The sequence below is a fragment of the Kogia breviceps genome, chromosome 14 (assembly GCF_026419965.1).
Source record: "Kogia breviceps isolate mKogBre1 chromosome 14, mKogBre1 haplotype 1, whole genome shotgun sequence".
Classification (NCBI taxonomy): domain Eukaryota; kingdom Metazoa; phylum Chordata; class Mammalia; order Artiodactyla; family Physeteridae; genus Kogia; species Kogia breviceps.
Genome location: NC_081323.1, coordinates 44,789,587 through 44,808,432, shown reverse-complemented (window position 1 = coordinate 44,808,432; position 18,846 = coordinate 44,789,587).

Here is an 18,846-nt window from a genome sequence, read left to right as displayed (position 1 = left end):
CCACAAAAGGATCACCTTGAAATCGGCTGCGAATACACAGGTTAGGAGGAAAGCTGTACCCGCATGAGACGAATTTGATCTCTGGATGGGGCCCCGGAAAGGAACGCGGGCACTTGTACTTCCCACGAGAGCTTAGTCGGCATCTCCACGAGAGTCTATCCACAAAAGGAACACCTTGAAGCTGGCTGGGAATGCACAGATTAGGAGGAAAGCAGTACACGCATCCTACGAATTTGATCCCTTGATGGTGCTCCGGAAAGGAATTCGGGCACTTGTTCTTCCCAAATGACCTTAGCCGGCATCTCTACGACAGTCTATCCACAGAGGAACACCTTGAAGCTGGCTGCAAATGCACACCTTAGGAGGAAAGCAGTACCCGCATGCTACGAATGTCATCCCTTGTTGGTTTCCCGGAAAGGGTCTCGGCCAATGGTACTTCCCAAGTGAGCTTAGCTGGCATCGCCACGAGAGTCTATCCACAAAAGGAACACCTTGAAGGTGGCTGCGAATGCACAGCTTTGGAGGAATGCGGTACCAGCATTCGACAAATTTGATCTCTTCATGGTGCCCCGGAAAGGGACTCGGGTAGTTGTACTTACCACGTGAGGTTAGTCGGCATCTCCACGAGAGTCTATCCACAAGAGGAACACCTTGAAGCTGGCTACGAATGCACACCTTAGGAGGAAAGCAGTACCCACATGCTACGAATTTGATCTCTTGATGTTGCCACGGAAAGGAACTCTGTCACGTGTACTTCCCACGTGAGCTTAGCCGGCACCTGCACGAGAGTCTAACCACGAAAGGAACACCTTAAAGGTGGCTGCGAATGCACAGCTTAGGAGGAATGCGGTGCCCGCATGCGACGAATTTGATCTCTTGATGTTGCCCCGGAAAGGAACTCTGGCACTTGTACTTCCCACATTAGCTTACCCGGCATCTCAACCAGAGTCTCTCCACAAAAGGAAAACCTTGAGGCTGGCTGCGAATGCACAGATTAGGGAGAAAGCAGTACCCGCATGCTACGAATTTGATCACTTGATGGTTCCCCGGAAAGGAACTCTGGCACGTGTACTTCCCAAGTGAGCTTAGCCGGCATCTCCACGAGTCTATCACAAAGGAACACCTTGAAGCTGGCTGCGAATGCACAGCTTAGGAGGAAAGTGGTACCCGCATGCTCCGAATTTGATCTATTGATGGTGCCCCGGAAAGGTACTCAGGCACTTGTACATCCCAAGTGAGCTTACACGGCATCTCCACGAGAGTCTATCCACAAAGGAACACCTTGAAGCTGGCTGCGAATGCACAGTTTAGGGGGAAATCTTTACCCGCATGCTACGAATTTGATCTCTTGATGGTGCCCCGGAAAGGAACTCGGGCAATTGTTCTTCCCACGTGAGCGTAGACGGCATCTCCACGAGAGTCTATCCAAAAAGGAACACCCTGAAGTTTGCTGCGAATGCACAGCTTAGGAGGAAAGCGGAACCCGCACGCTACGAATTTGATCTCTGGATGGTGCCCCGGAAAGGAACTCTGGCACTTGTATTTTCCAAGTATACTTAGCCAGCATCTCCACGAGTGTCTATCACAAAGGAACACCTTGAAGCTGGCTGCGAATGCACAGCTTAGGAAGAAAGTGGTACCCGCATGCTACGAATTTCATCTCTTTATGGTGTCCCGAAGAGGAACTCGGCACTTGTACTTCCCACGTGAGGTTAGCAGGCATCTCCACGAGAGAGTATCCACAAAAGGAACACCTTGAAGGTGGCTAGTAATGCACAGCTTAGGAGGAAAGCAGTATCCGCATGCTACGAATTTGATTTCTTACTGTTGCCCTGCAAAGGAACTGTGGCACGTGTACTTCCCAAGTGAGCTTACCCGGCATTTCCACGAGAGTCTATTCACAAAGGTACACTTTGAAGCTGGCTGCAAATGCACAGCTTACGAGGAAAGCGGAACCCGCACGCTACGAATTTCATCTCTTGATGGTGCCCCTGAAAGGAACTCTGGCACTTGTACTTCCCAAGTGAGCTTAGCCGGCATCTCCACGAGCGTCTATCACAAAGGAACACCGTGAAGCTGGCTGCGAATGCACAGCTTAGGAGGAAAGCAGTATCCGCATGCTACGAATTTGATCTCTTAATGTTACCCTGCAAAGGAACTCTGGCACGTGTACTTCCCAAGTGAGCTTACCCGGCATTTCCACGAGAGTCTATTCACAAAGGTACACTTTGAAGCTGGCTGCAAACGCACAGCTTACGAGGAAAGCGGAACCCGCACGCTACGAATTATATCTTTTGATGGTGCCCATGAAAGGAACTCTGGCACTTGTACTTCCCAAGTGAGCTTAGCCGGCATCTCCACGAGCGTCTATCACAAAGGAACACCTTGAAGCTCGCTGAGAATGCACAGATTAGGAGGAAAGTGGTACCTGCATGCTACGAATTTGATCTCTTGATGGTGCCCCGGAAAGGAAGTCGGGCACTTGTACTTCCCACGTGAACTTGGCAGGCATCTCCGCGAGAGTCTATCCACAAAAGGAACACCTTGAAGGTGGCTAGGAATGCACAGCTTAGGAGGAAAGCAGTATCCGCATGCTACGAATTTGATCTCTTAATGTTACCCTGCAAAGGAACTCTGGCACGTGTACTTCTCAAGTGAGCTTACCCGGCATTTCCACGAGACTCTATCCACAAAGGTACACCTTGAATCTGGCTGCGAATGCACAGCTTAGGAGGAAAGCGGTACCCACATGCTACGAATTAGATCTGTTGATGTTGCCCCGGAAAGGAACGTTGCCACGTGTACTTCCCACGTGAACTTAGCCGGCCCTTCCAGGAGAGTCTATCCACAAAAGGAACACCTTGAAGGTGGCTGCGAATGCACAGTTTAGGAGGAAAGCAGTACCAGCATTCTACGAATTTGATCTCTTGATGGTGCTCCGGAAAGGAACTCTGGCACCTGTACTTCCAAAATGAGCTTAGCCGGCACCTCCACGAGAGTCTATCCACAAAAGGAACACCTTAAAGCTGGCTGCGAATGCACACTTTGGAGGAAAGCGGTACCCGCATGCTAATAATTGATCTCTTGATGGGGCCCCGGAACGGAACTCTCGCACTTGTACTTCCCACGTGAGCTAAGCCGGCATCTCCACGAGAGTCTATCCACAAAAGGAACACCTTGAAGCTGGCTGGGAATGCACAGATTAGGAGGAAAGCAGTACACGCATCCTACGAATTTGATCCCTTGATGGTGCTCCGGAAAGGAATTCGGGCACTTGTTCTTCCCAAATGACCTTAGCCGGCATCTCTACGACAGTCTATCCACAGAGGAACACCTTGAAGCTGGCTGCAAATGCACACCTTAGGAGGAAAGCAGTACCCGCATGCTACGAATGTCATCCCTTGTTGGTTTCCCGGAAAGGGACTCGGCCAATGGTACTTCCCAAGTGAGCTTAGCTGGCATCGCCACGAGAGTCTATCCACAAAAGGAACACCTTGAAGGTGGCTGCGAATGCACAGCTTTGGAGGAATGCGGTACCAGCATTCGACAAATTTGATCTCTTCATGGTGCCCCGGAAAGGGACTCGGGTAGTTGTACTTACCACGTGAGGTTAGTCGGCATCTCCACGAGAGTCTATCCACAAGAGGAACACCTTGAAGCTGGCTACGAATGCACACCTTAGGAGGAAAGCAGTACCCACATGCTACGAATTTGATCTCTTGATGTTGCCACGGAAAGGAACTCTGTCACGTGTACTTCCCACGTGAGCTTAGCCGGCACCTGCACGAGAGTCTAACCACGAAAGGAACACCTTAAAGGTGGCTGTGAATGCACAGCTTAGGAAGAATGCGGTGCCCGCATGCGACGAAGTTGATCTCTTGATGGTGCCCCGGAAAGGAACTCTGGCACTTGTACTTCCCACATTAGCTTACCCGGCATCTCAACCAGAGTCTCTCCACAAAAGGATAACCTTGAGGCTGGCTGCGAATGCACAGATTAGGGAGAAAGCAGTACCCGCATGCTACGAATTTGATCACTTGATGGTTCCCCGGAAAGGAACCCTGGCACGTGTACTTCCCAAGTGAGCTTAGCCGGCATCTCCACGAGTCTATCACAAAGGAACACCTTGAAGCTGGCTGCGAATGCACAGCTTAGGAGGAAAGTGGTACCCGCATGCTCCGAATTTGATCTATTGATGGTGCCCCGGAAAGGTACTCAGGCACTTGTACTTCCCAAGTGAGCTTACACGGCATCTCCACGAGAGTCTATCCACAAAGGAACACCTTGAAGCTGGCTGCGAATGCACAGTTTAGGGGGAAATCTTTACCCGCATGCTACGAATTTGATCTCTTGATGGTGCTCCGGAAAGGAACTCGGGCAATTGTTCTTCCCACGTGAGCGTAGACGGCATCTCCACGAGAGTCTATCCAAAAAGGAACACCCTGAAGTTTGCTGCGAATGCACAGCTTAGGAGGAAAGCGGAACCCGCACGCTACGAATTTGATCTCTGGATGGTGGCCCGGAAAGGAACTCTGGCACTTGTACTTTCCAAGTATACTTAGCCAGCATCTCCACGAGAGTCTATCACAAAGGAACACCTTGAAGCTGGCTGCGAATGCACAGCTTAGGAGGAAAGTGGTACCCGCATGCTACGAATTTCATCTCTTTATGGTGTCCGAAGAGGAACTCGGCACTTGTACTTCCCACGTGAGGTTAGCAGGCATCTCCACGAGAGTGTATCCACAAAAGGAACACCTTGAAGGTGGCTAGTAATGCACAGCTTAGGAGGAAAGCAGTATCCGCATGCTACGAATTTGATTTCTTACTGTTGCCCTGCAAAGGAACTGTGGCACGTGTACTTCCCAAGTGAGCTTACCCGGCATTTCCACGAGAGTCTATTCACAAAGGTACACTTTGAAGCTGGCTGCAAACGCACAGCTTACGAGGAAAGCGGAACCCGCACGCTACGAATTATATCTCTTGATGGTGCCCATGAAAGGAACTCTGGCACTTGTACTTCCCAAGTGAGCTTAGCCGGCATCTCCACGAGCGTCTATCACAAAGGAACACCTTGAAGCTGGCTGAGAATGCACAGATTAGGAGGAAAGTGGTACCTGCATGCTACGAATTTGATCTCTTGATGGTGCCCCGGAAAGGAAGTCGGGCACTTGTACTTCCCACGTGAACTTGGCAGGCATCTCCGCGAGAGTCTATCCACAAAAGGAACACCTTGAAGGTGGCTAGGAATGCACAGCTTAGGAGGAAAGCAGTATCCGCATGCTACGAATTTGATCTCTTAATGTTACCCTGCAAAGGAACTCTGGCACGTGTACTTCTCAAGTGAGCTTACCCGGCATTTCCACGAGACTCTATCCACAAAGGTACACCTTGAATCTGGCTGCGAATGCACAGCTTAGGAGGAAAGCGGTACCCACATGCTATGAATTTGATCTGTTGATGTTGCCCCGGAAAGGAACGTTGCCACGTGTACTTCCCACGTGAACTTAGCCGGCCCTTCCAGGAGAGTCTATCCACAAAAGGAACACCTTGAAGGTGGCTGCGAATGCACAGTTTAGGAGGAAAGCAGTACCAGCATTCTACGAATTTGATCTCTTGATGGTGCTCCGGAAAGGAACTCTGGCACCTGTACTTCCAAAATGAGCTTAGCCGGCACCTCCACGAGAGTCTATCCACAAAAGGAACACCTTAAAGCGGGCTGCGAATGCACACTTTGGAGGAAAGCGGTTCCCGCATGCTAATAATTGATCTCTTGATGGGGCCCCGGAACGGAACTCTCGCACTTGTACTTCCCACGTGAGCTAAGCCTGCATCTCCACGAGACTCTATCCACAAAAGGAACACCTTAAAACTGGCTGCGAATGCACACCTTAGGATGAAAGCAGTACCCGCCTGCTACGAATTTGTTCTCTTGATTTGGTCACGGAATGGAACTGTGACACTTGTACATCCCACGTGATCTTAGCCGGCATCTCCACGAGTATCTATCCACAAAAGGAACACCTTCAAACTGGCTGCGAATGAACAGATTAGGAGGAAAGCAATACCTCCATGCTACGAATTTGATATCTTGATGGTGTCCCGGAAAGGAACTCTGGCAAGTGTACTTCCCAGGTTAGTTCTGGCGGCATCTCCACGAGAGTCTATCCACAAAAGGAACACCTTGAAGCTGGCTGCGAATGCACAGCTTAGGAGGAAAATGGTACCCGCATGCTACGAATTTGATCTCTTGATGTTGCCACGGAAAGGAACTCTGTCACGTGTACTTCCCACGTGAGCTTCGCAGGCATCTCCGCGAGAGTCTATCCACAAAAGGAACACCTTGAAGGTGGCTAGGAATGCACAGCTTAGGAGGAAAGCAGTATCCGCATGCTACGAATTTGATCTCTTAATGTTACCCTGCAAAGGAACTCTGGCACGTGTACATCTCAAGTGAGCTTACCCGGCATTTCCACGAGACTCTATCCACAAAGGTACACCTTGAATCTGGCTGCGAATGCACAGCTTAGGAGGAAAGCAGGACCCGCATGCTACGAATTTGATCTGTTGATGTTGCCCCGGAAAGGAACGTTGCCACGTGTACTTCCCACGTGAACTTAGCCGGCACTTCCAGGATAGTCTATCCACAAAAGGAACACCTTGAAGGTGGCTGCGAATGCACAGCTTAGGAGGAAAGCAGTACCAGCATTCTACGAATTTGATTTCTTGATGGTGCTCCTGAAAGGAACTCTGGCACCTGTACTTCCAAAATGAGCTTAGCCGGCACGTCCACGAGATTCTATCCACAAAAGGAATACCTTGAAGGTGGCAGCGACTGCACAGGTTAGGAGGAAATCTGTAACGCATGCGATGAATTTGATCTCTTGATGGGGCCCCGGAAAGGAACTCGGGCACTTGTACTTCCCACGAGAGCTTAGTCTGCATCTCCACGATAGTCTCTCCACAAAAGGAACACCTTGAAGCTGGCTGCGAATGCACAGATTAGGAGGAAAGCAGTATGCGCATTCTACGAATTTGACCTTTGATGGTGCCCTGGAAAGGAATTCGGGCACTTGTTCATCCCAAATAACCTTAGCCGGCATCTCCATGATAGTCTATCCACAGAGGAACACCTTGAAGCTGGCTGCGAATGCACACCTCAGGAGGAAAGCAGTACCCGCATGCTACGAATGTCATCCCTTGTTGGTGGCCCGGAAAGGATCTCGGCCAATGGTACTTCCCAAGTGAGCTTAGCTGGCATCGTCACGAGATTCGATCCTCAAAAGCAACACCTTGAAGTTGGCTGCGAATGCACAGATTTGGAGGAATGCGGTAACAGCATTTGACAAATTTGATCTCTTGATGGTGCCCCGGACAGGGACTCGGGCAGTTGTACTTACCACGTGAGCTTAGCCGGCATCTCCACGAGAATCTATATACAAAAGGAAAACCTTGATGCTGGCTGCGAATGCACAGCTTAGGAGGAAAGCAGTACCCGCATGCTACGAATCTGATCTCTTGATGTTGCCCCGGAAAAGAACTCTGGCACGTGTACTTCCTAGGTTAGCTTAGCCAGCATCTCCACGAGAGTCTATCCACAAAAGGAACACCTTAAAGCTGGCTGGAATGCACAGCTTAGGAGGAAAGCAGTACCCGTATCCTACGAATGTGATCGCTTGATGGTGCCCCGGAGAGGAACTCTGGCACGTGTACCTCCAAAGGGAGCATCGCCGGAATCTCCACGAGAGTTTATCCACAAAAGGAACACCTTGAACCTGGCTGCGAATGCACAGATTAGGAGGAAAGCAGTACCCGCATGCTACGAATTTGATCTCTTGACGGGGCCCCAAAACGAAGCTCTGGCAATTGTACTTCCCACTTGACCTTAGCCGGCACCTCCACGAGAGTCTATCCACAAAAGGAACACCTTGAGGTTGCCTGAGAATGCACAGCTTAGGAGGAAATCAGTACCCGCATGCTACAAATGAGATGTCTTGATGGTGCCCCGGAAAGGACCTCTGGCACTTTTAGTTGCCAAGTGAGCTTAGCTGGAATCTCCACGAGAGTCTATCCACAAAACGAAAACCTTGAAGCTGGCTGCAAATGACCAGATTAGGAGGAAAGCGGTATCTGCATGCTACGAATGTGATCTCTTGATGGTGCCCCGGAAAGGAACTCTGGAACTTGTACTTCCCACGTGAGCTTAGCCGGCATCTCCACGAGAGGTTATCCACAAAAGGAACACCTTGAAGCTGTCTGCGAATGCACAGCTTAGGAGGAAAGCAGTACCCGCATTCTACGAATTTGATCTCTTGATGGTGCTCCGGAAAGGAACTCTGGCACGTGTACTTCCAAAATGAGCTTATCCGGCACCTCCACGAGAGACTATCCGCAAAAGGAACACCTTAAAGCTGGCTGCGGATGCACAGCTTTGGAGGAAAGCGGTACCCGCATGCTACTAATTGATCTCTTGATGGGGCCGCAGTACGGAACTCTCGCACTTGTACTTCCCACGTGAGCTAAGCCGGCATCTCCACGAGAGTCTATCCACAAAAGAATCCCCTTGAAGTTGGCTGCGAATACACAGGTTAGGAGGAAAGCTGTACCCGCATGAGACGAATTTGATCTCTGGATGGGGCCCCGGAAAGGAACGCGGGCACTTGTACTTCCCACGAGAGCTTAGTCGGCATCTCCACGAGAGTCTATCCACAAAAGGAACACCTTGAAGCTGGCTGGGAATGCACAGATTAGGAGGAAAGCAGTACACGCATCCTACGAATTTGATCCCTTGATGGTGCTCCGGAAAGGAATTCGGGCACTTGTTCTTCCCAAATGACCTTAGCCGGCACCTCTACGACAGTCTATCCACAGAGGAACACCTTGAAGCTGGCTGCAAATGCACACCTTAGGAGGAAAGCAGTACCCGCATGCTACGAATGTCATCCCTTGTTGGTTTCCCGGAAAGGGTCTCGGCCAATGGTACTTCCCATGTGAGCTTAGCTGGCATCGCCACGAGAGTCTATCCACAAAAGGAACACCTTGAAGGTGGCTGCGAATGCACAGCTTTGGAGGAATGCGGTACCAGCATTCGACAAATTTGATCTCTTCATGGTGCCCCGGAAAGGGACTCGGGTAGTTGTACTTACCACGTGAGCTTAGTCGGCATCTCCACGAGAGTCTAACCACGAAAGGAACACCTTAAAGGTGGCTGCGAATGCACAGCTTAGGAGGAATGCGGTGCCCGCATGCGACGAATTTGATCTCTTGATGGTGTCCCGGAAAGGAACTCTGTCAATTGTACTTCCCACATTAGCTTACCCGGCATCTCAACCAGAGTCTCTCCACAAAAGGAAAACCTTGAGGCTGGCTGCGAATGCACAGATTAGGGAGAAAGCAGTCCCCGCATGCTACGAATTTGATCACTTGATGGTTCCCCGGAAAGGAACTCTGGCACGTGTACTTCCCAAGTGAGCTTAGCCGGCATCTCCACGAGTCTATCACAAAGGAACACCTTGAAGCTGGCTGCGAATGCACAGCTTAGGAGGAAGGTGGTACCCGCATGCTCCGAATTTGATCTATTGATGGTGCCCCGGAAAGGTACTCAGGCACTTGTACGTCCCAAGTGAGCTTACACGGCATCTCCACGAGAGTCTATCCACAAAGGAACATCTTGAAGCTGGCTGCGAATGCACAGTTTAGGGGGAAATCTTTACCCGCATGCTACGAATTTGATCTCTTGATGGTGCCCCGGAAAGGAACTCGGGCAATTGTTCTTCCCACGTGAGCGTAGACGGCATCTCCACGAGAGTCTATCCAAAAAGGAACACCCTGAAGTTTGCTGCGAATGCACAGCTTAGGAGGAAAGCGGAACCCGCACGCTACGAATTTGATCTCTGGATGGTGGCCCGCAAAGGAACTCTGGCACTTGTACTTTCCAAGTATACTTAGCCAGCATCTCCACCAGAGTCTATCACAAAGGAACACCTTGAAGCTGGCTGCGAATGCACAGCTTAGGAGGAAAGTGGTACCCGCATGCTACGAATTTCATTTCTTTATGGTGTCCCGAAGAGGAACTCGGCACTTGTACTTCCCACGTGAGGTTAGCAGGCATCTCCACGAGAGTGTATCCACAAAAGGAACACCTTGAAGGTGGCTAGTAATGCACAGCTTAGGAGGAAAGCAGTATCCGCATGCTACGAATTTGATTTCTTACTGTTGCCCTGCAAAGGAACTGTGGCACGTGTACTTCCCAAGTGAGCTTACCCGGCATTTCCACGAGAGTCTATTCACAAAGGTACACTTTGAAGCTGGCTGCAAATGCACAGCTTACGAGGAAAGCAGAACCCACACGCTACGAATTTCATCTCTTGATGGTGCCCCTGAAAGGAACTCTGGCACTTGTACTTCCCAAGTGAGCTTAGCCGGCATCTCCACGAGCGTCTATCACAAAGGACCACCTTGAACCTGGCTGCGAATGCACAGCTTAGGAGGAAAGTGGTACCCGCATGCTACGAATTTGATCTCTTGATGGTGCCCTGGAAAGGAAGTCGGGCACTTGTACTTCCCACGTGAGCTTCGCAGGCATCTCCGTGAGAGTCTATCCACAAAAGGAACACCTTGAAGGTGGCTAGGAATGCACAGCGTAGGAGGAAAGCAGTATCCGCATGCTACGAATTTGATCTCTTAATGTTACCCTGCAAAGGAACTCTGGCACGTGTACTTCTCAAGTGAGCTTACCCGGCATTTCCACGAGACTCTATCCACAAAGGTACACCTTGAATCTGGCTGCGAATGCACAGCTTAGGAGGAAAGCGGTACCCACATGCTACGAATTTGATCTGTTGATGTTGCCCCGGAAAGGAACGTTGCCACATGTAATTCCCACGTGAACTTAGCCGGCACTTCCAGGAGACTATATCCACAAAAGGAACACCTTGAAGGTGGCTGCGAATGCACAGCTTTGGAGGAAAGCAGTACCAGCATTCTACGAATTTGATCTCTTGATGGTGCTCCGGAAAGGAACTCTGGCACCTGTACTTCTAAAATGAGCTTAGCCGGCACCTCCACGAGAGTCTATCCACAAAAGGAACACCTTAAAGCTGGCTGCGAATGCACACTTTGGAGGAAAGCGGTACCCGCATGCTAATAATTGATCTCTTGATGGGGCCCCGGAACGGAACTCTCGCACTTGTACTTCCCACGTGAGCTAAGCCGGCATCTCCACGAGAGTCTATCCACAAAAGGAACACCTTGAAGGTGGCAGTGAATGCACAGTTTAGGAGGAAATCTGTACCGCATGCGACGAATTTGATCTCTTGATGGGGCACCGGAAAGGAACTCGGGCACTTGTACTTCCCACGAGAGCTTAGTCGGCATCTCCACGATAGTCTCTCCACAAAAGGAACACCTTGAATCTGTCTGCAAATGCACAGATTAGGAGGAAAGCAGTACGTGCATTCTACGAATTGGATCCGTTGATGGTGCCCCGGAAAGGAATTCGGGCACTTGTTCTTCCCAAATGACCTTTGCCGGCATCTCCATGATAGTCTATCCACAGAGGAACACCTTGAAGCTGGCTGCGAATGCACACCTCAGGAGGAAAGCAGTACCCGCATGCTACGGATGTCATCCCTTGTTGGTGGCCCGGAAAGGATCTCGGCCAATGGTACTTCCCAAGTGAGCTTAGCTGGCATCGTCACGAGAGTCTATCCTCAAAAGCAACACCTTGAAGGTGGCTGCGAATGTACAGATTTGGAGGAATGCGGTAACAGCATTTGAAAAATTTGATCTCTTGATGGTGCCCCGGAAAGGGACTCGGGCAGTTGTACTTACCACGTGAGCTTAGCCGGCATCTCCACGAGAATCTATATACAAAAGAAACACCTTGAAGCTGGCTGCGAATGCACAGCTTAGGAGGAAAGCAGTACCCGCATGCTAGGAATTTGATTTCTTGATGTTGTCCCGGAAAAGAACTCTGGCACGTGTACTTCCTAGGTTAGCTTAGCCGGGCATCTCCACGAGAGTCTATCCACAAAAGGAACACCTTAAAGCTGGCTGGAATGCACAGCTTAGGAGGAAAGCAGTACCCGTATCCTACGCATGTGATCGCTTGATGGTGCCCCGGAGAGGAACTCTGGCACTTGTACCTCCAAAGGGAGCATCGCCGGAATCTCCACGAGAGTCTATCCACAAAAGAACACCTTGAGGTTGTCTGCGAATGCACAGCTTAGAAGGAAAGCAGTACACCCATGCTACGAACGAGATGTCTTGATGGTGCCCCGGAAAGGACCTCTGGCACTTTTAGTTGCCAAGTGAGCTTAGCTGGAATCTCCACGAGAGTCTATCCACAAAACGAAAACCTTGAAGCTGGCTGCAAATGACCAGATTAGGAGGAAAGCGGTACCTGCATGCTACGAATGTGATCTCTTGATGGTGCCCCGGAAAGGAACTCTGGAACTTGTACTTCCCACGTGAGCTTAGCCAGCATCTCCACGAGAGGTTATCCACAAAAGGAACACCTTGAAGCTGTCTGCGAATGCACAGCTTAGGAGGAAAGCAGTACCCGCATTCTACGAATTTGATCTGTTGATGGTGCTCCGGAAAGGAACTCTGGCACGTGTACTTCCAAAATGAGCTTATCCGGCACCTCCACGAGAGACTATCCGCAAAAGGAACACCTTAAAGCTGGCTGCGGATGCACAGCTTTGGAGGAAAGCGGTACCCGCATGCTAATAATTGATCTCTTGATGGGGCCACAGTACGGAACTCTCGCACTTGTACTTCCCACGTGAGCTAAGCCGGCATCTCCACGAGAGTCTATCCACAAAAGGATCACCTTGAAATCGGCTGCGAATACACAGGTTAGGAGGAAAGCTGTACCAGCATGAGACGAATTTGATCTCTGGATGGGGCCCCGGAAAGGAACGCGGGCACTTGTACTTCCCACGAGAGCTTAGTCGGCATCTCCACGAGAGTCTATCCACAAAAGGAACACCTTGAAGCTGGCTGGGAATGCACAGATTAGGAGGAAAGCAGTACACGCATCCTACGAATTTGATCCCTTGATGGTGCTCCGGAAAGGAATTCGGGCACTTGTTCTTCCCAAATGACCTTAGCCGGCATCTCTACGACAGTCTATCCACAGAGGAACACCTTGAAGCTGGCTGCAAATGCACACCTTAGGAGGAAAGCAGTACCCGCATGCTACGAATGTCATCCCTTGTTGGTTTCCCGGAAAGGGTCTCGGCCAATGGTACTTCCCAAGTGAGCTTAGCTGGCATCGCCACGAGAGTCTATCCACAAAAGGAACACCTTGAAGGTGGCTGCGAATGCACAGCTTTGGAGGAATGCGGTACCAGCATTCGACAAATTTGATCTCTTCATGGTGCCCCGGAAAGGGACTCGGGTAGTTGTACTTACCACATGAGCTTAGTCGGCATCTCCACGAGAGTCTATCCACAAGAGGAACACCTTGAAGCTGGCTACGAATGCACACCTTAGGAGGAAAGCAGTACCCACATGCTACGAATTTGATCTCTTGATGTTGCCACGGTAAGGAACTCTGTCACGTGTACTTCCCACGTGAGCTTAGCCGGCACCTGCACGAGAGTCTAACCATGAAAGGAACACCTTAAAGGTGGCTGCGAATGCACAGCTTAGGAGGAATGCAGTGCCCGCATGCGACGAATTTGATCTCTTGATGGTGCCCCGGAAAGGAACTCTGGCACTTGTACTTCCCACATTAGCTTACCCGGCATCTCAACCAGAGTCTCTCCACAAAAGGAAAACGTTGAGGCTGGCTGCGAATGCACAGATTAGGGAGAAAGCAGTACCCGCATGCTACGAATTTGATCACTTGATGGTTCCCCGGAAAGGAACTCTGGCACGTGTACTTCCCAAGTGAGCTTAGCCGGCATCTCCACGAGTCTATCACAAAGGAACACCTTGAAGCTGGCTGCGAATGCACAGCTTAGGAGGAAAGTGGTACCCGCATGCTCCGAATTTGATCTATTGATGGTGCCCCGGAAAGGTACTCAGGCACTTGTACTTCCCAAGTGAGCTTACACGGCATCTCCACGAGAGTCTATCCACAAAGGAACACCTTGAAGCTGGCTGCGAATGCACAGTTTAGGGGGAAATCTTTACCCGCATGCTACGAATTTGATCTCTTGATGGTGCCCCGGAAAGGAACTCGGGCAATTGTTCTTCCCACGTGAGCGTAGACGGCATCTCCACGAGAGTCTATCCAAAAAGGAACACCCTGAAGTTTGCTGCGAATGCACAGCTTAGGAGGAAAGCGGAACCCGCACGCTACGAATTTGATCTCTGGATGGTGGCCCGGAAAGGAACTCTGGCACTTGTACTTTCCAAGTATACTTAGCCAGCATCTCCACGAGAGTCTATCACAAAGGAACACCTTGAAGCTGGCTGCGAATGCACAGCTTAGGAGGAAAGTGGTACCCGCATGCTACGAATTTCATCTCTTTATGGTGTCCCGAAGAGGAACTCGGCACTTGTACTTCCCACGTGAGGTTAGCAGGCATCTCCACGAGAGTGTATCCACAAAAGGAATACCGTGAAGGTGGCTAGTAATGCACAGCTTAGGAGGAAAGCAGTATCCGCATGCTACGAATTTGATTTCTTACTGTTGCCCTGCAAAGGAACTGTGGCACGTGTACTTCCCAAGTGAGCTTACCCGGCATTTCCACGAGAGTCTATTCACAAAGGTACACTTTGAAGCTGGCTGCAAATGCACAGCTTACGAGGAAAGCAGAACCCGCACGCTACGAATTTCATCTCTTGATGGTGCCCCTGAAAGGAACTCTGGCACTTGTACTTCCCAAGTGAGCTTAGCCGGCATCTCCACGAGCGTCTATCACAAAGGAACACCTTGAAGCTGGCTGCGAATGCACAGCTTAGGAGGAAAGTGGTACCCGCATGCTACGAATTTGATCTCTTGATGGTGCCCCGGAAAGGAAGTCGGGCACTTGTACTTCCCACGTGAACTTGGCAGGCATCTCCGCGAGAGTCTACCCACAAAAGGAACACCTTGAAGGTGGCTAGGAATGCACAGCGTAGGAGGAAAGCAGTATCCGCATGCTACGAATTTGATCTCTTAATGTTACCCTGCAAAGGAACTCTGGCACGTGTACTTCTCAAGTGAGCTTACCCGGCATTTCCACGAGACTCTATCCACAAAGGTACACCTTGAATCTGGCTGCGAATGCACAGATTAGGAGGAAAGCGGTACCCACATGCTACGAATTTGATCTGTTGATGTTGCCCCGGAAAGGAACATTGCCACATGTAATTCCCACGTGAACTTGGCCGGCACTTCCAGGAGACTATATCCACAAAAGGAACACCTTGAAGGTGGCTGCGAATGCACAGCTTAGGAGGAAAGCAGTACCAGCATTCTACGAATTTGATCTCTTGATGGTGCTCCGGAAAGGAACTCTGGCACCTGTACTTCTAAAATGAGCTTAGCCGGCACCTCCACGAGAGTGTATCCACAAAAGGAACACCTTAAAGCTGGCTGCGAATGCACACCTTTGGAGGAAAGCGGTACCCGCATGCTAATAATTGATCTCTTGATGGGGCCCCGGAACGGAACTCTCGCACTTGTACTTCCCACGTGAGCTAAGCCGGCATCTCCACGAGCGTCTATCCACAAAAGGAACACCTTGAAGGTGGCAGTGAATGCACAGGTTAGGAGGAAATCTGTACCGCATGCGACGAATTTGATCTCTTGATGGGGCACCGGAAAGGAACTCGGGCACTTGTACTTCCCACGAGAGCTTAGTCGGCATCTCCACGATAGTCTCTCCACAAAAGGAACACCTTGAAGCTGTCTGCGAATGCACAGATTAGGAGGAAAGCAGGACGCGCATTCTAAGAATTTGATCCGTTGATGGTGCCCCGGAAAGGAATTCGGGCACTTGTTCTTCCCAAATGACCTTTGCCGGCATCTCCATGATAGTCTATCCACAGAGGAACACCTAGAAGCTGGCTGCGAATGCACACCTCAGGAGGAAAGCAGTACCCGCATGCTACGGATGTCATCCCTTGTTGGTGGCCCGGAAAGGATCTCGGCCAATGGTACTTCACAAGTGAGCTTAGCTGGCATCGTCACGAGAGTCTATCCTCAAAAGCAACACCTTGAAGGTGGCTGCGAATGTACAGATTTGGAGGAATGCGGTAACAGCATTTGAAAAATTTGATCTCTTGATGGTGCCCCGGAAAGGGACTCGGGCAGTTGTACTTACCACGTGAGCTTAGCCGGCATCTCCACGAGAATCTATATACAAAAGAAACACCTTGAAGCTGGCTGCGAATGCACAGCTTAGGAGGAAAGCAGTACCCGCATGCTAGGAATTTGATTTCTTGATGTTGTCCCGGAAAAGAACTCTGGCACGTGTACTTCCTAGGTTAGCTTAGCCGGCATCTCCACGAGAGTCTATCCACAAAAGGAACACCTTAAAGCTGGCTGGAATGCACAGCTTAGGAGGAAAGCAGTACCCGTATCCTACGCATGTGATCGCTTGATGGTGCCCCGGAGAGGAACTCTGGCACTTGTACCTCCAAAGGGAGCATCGCCGGAATCTCCACGAGAGTCTATCCACAAAAGAACACCTTGAGGTTGTCTGCGAATGCACAGCTTAGAAGGAAAGCAGTACACCCATGCTACGAACGAGATGTCTTGATGGTGCCCCGGAAAGGACCTCTGGCACTTTTTGTTGCCAAGTGAGCTTAGCTGGAATCTCCACGAGAGTCTATCCACAAAACGAAAACCTTGAAGCTGGCTGCAAATGACCAGATTAGGAGGAAAGCGGTACCTGCATGCTACGAATGTGATCTCTTGATGGTGCCCCGGAAAGGAACTCTGGAACTTGTACTTCCCACGTGAGCTTAGCCAGCATCTCCACGAGAGGTTATCCACAAAAGGAACACCTTGAAGCTGTCTGCGAATGCACAGCTTAGGAGGAAAGCAGTACCCGCATTCTACGAATTTGATCTCTTGATGGTGCTCCGGAAAGGAACTCTGGCACGTGTACTTCCAAAATGAGCTTATCCGGCACCTCCACGAGAGACTATCCGCAAAAGGAACACCTTAAAGCTGGCTGCGGATGCACAGCTTTGGAGGAAAGCGGTACCCACATGCTAATAATTGATCTCTTGATGGGGCCGCAGTACGGAACTCTCGCACTTGTACTTCCCACGTGAGCTAAGCCGGCATCTCCACGAGAGTCTATCCACAAAAGGATCACCTTGAAATCGGCTGCGAATACACAGGTTAGGAGGAAAGCTGTACCAGCATGAGACGAATTTGATCTCTGGATGGGGCCCCGGAAAGGAATGCGGGCACTTGTACTTCCCACGAGAGCGTAGTCGGAATCTCCACGAGAGTCTATCCACAAAAGGAACACCTTGAAGCTGGCTGGGAATGCACAGATTAGGAGGAAAGCAGTACACGCATCCTACGAATTTGATCCCTTGATGGTGCTCCGGAAAGGAATTCGGGCACTTGTTCTTCCCAAATGACCTTAGCCGGCATCTCTACGACAGTCTATCCACAGAGGAACACCTTGAAGCTGGCTGCAAATGCACACCTTAGGAGGAAAGCAGTACCCGCATGCTACGAATGTCATCCCTTGTTGGTTTCCCGGAAAGGGTCTCGGCCAATGGTACTTCCCAAGTGAGCTTAGCTGGCATCGCCACGAGAGTCTATCCACAAAAGGAACACCTTGAAGGTGGCTGCGAATGCACAGCTTTGGAGGAATGCGGTACCAGCATTCGACAAATTTGATCTCTTCATGGTGCCCCGGAAAGGGACTCGGGTAGTTGTACTTACCACATGAGCTTAGTCGGCATCTCCACGAGAGTCTATCCACAAGAGGAACACCTTGAAGCTGGCTACGAATGCACACCTTAGGAGGAAAGCAGTACCCACATGCTACGAATTTGATCTCTTGATGTTGCCACGGAAAGGAACTCTGTCACGTGTACTTCCCACGTGAGCTTAGCCGGCACCTGCACGAGAGTCTAACCATGAAAGGAACACCTTAAAGGTGGCTTCGAATGCACAGCTTAGGAGGAATGCGGTGCCCGCATGCGACGAATTTGATCTCTTGATGGTGCCCCGGAAAGGAACTCTGGCACTTGTACTTCCCACATTAGCTTATCCGGCATCTCAACACGAGTCTCTCCACAAAAGGAAAACCTTGAGGCTGGCTGCGAATGCACAGATTAGGGAGAAAGCAGTACCCGCATGCTACGAATTTGATCACTTGATGGTTCCCCGGAAAGGAACCCTGGCACGTGTACTTCCCAAGTGAGCTTAGCCGGCATCTCCACGAGTCTATCACAAAGGCACACCTTGAAGCTGGCTGCGAATGCACAGCTTAGGAGGAAAGTGGTACCCGCATGCTCCGAATTTGATCTATTGATGGTGCCCCGGAAAGGTACTCAGGCACTTGTACTTCCCAAGTGAGCTTACACGGCATCTCCACGAGAGTCTATCCACAAAGGAACACCTTGAAGCTGGCTGCGAATGCACAGTTTAGGGGGAAATCTTTACCCGCATGCTACGAATTTGATCTCTTGATGGTGCCCCGGAAAGGAACTGGGGCAATTGTTCTTCCCACGTGAGCGTAGACGGCATCTCCACGAGAGTCTATCCAAAAAGGAACACCCTGAAGTTTGCTGCGAATGCACAGCTTAGGAGGAAAGCGGAACCCGCACGCTACGAATTTGATCTCTGGATGGTGGCCCGGAAAGGAACTCTGGCACTTGTACTTTCCAAGTATACTTAGCCAGCATCTCCACGAGAGTCTATCACAAAGGAACACC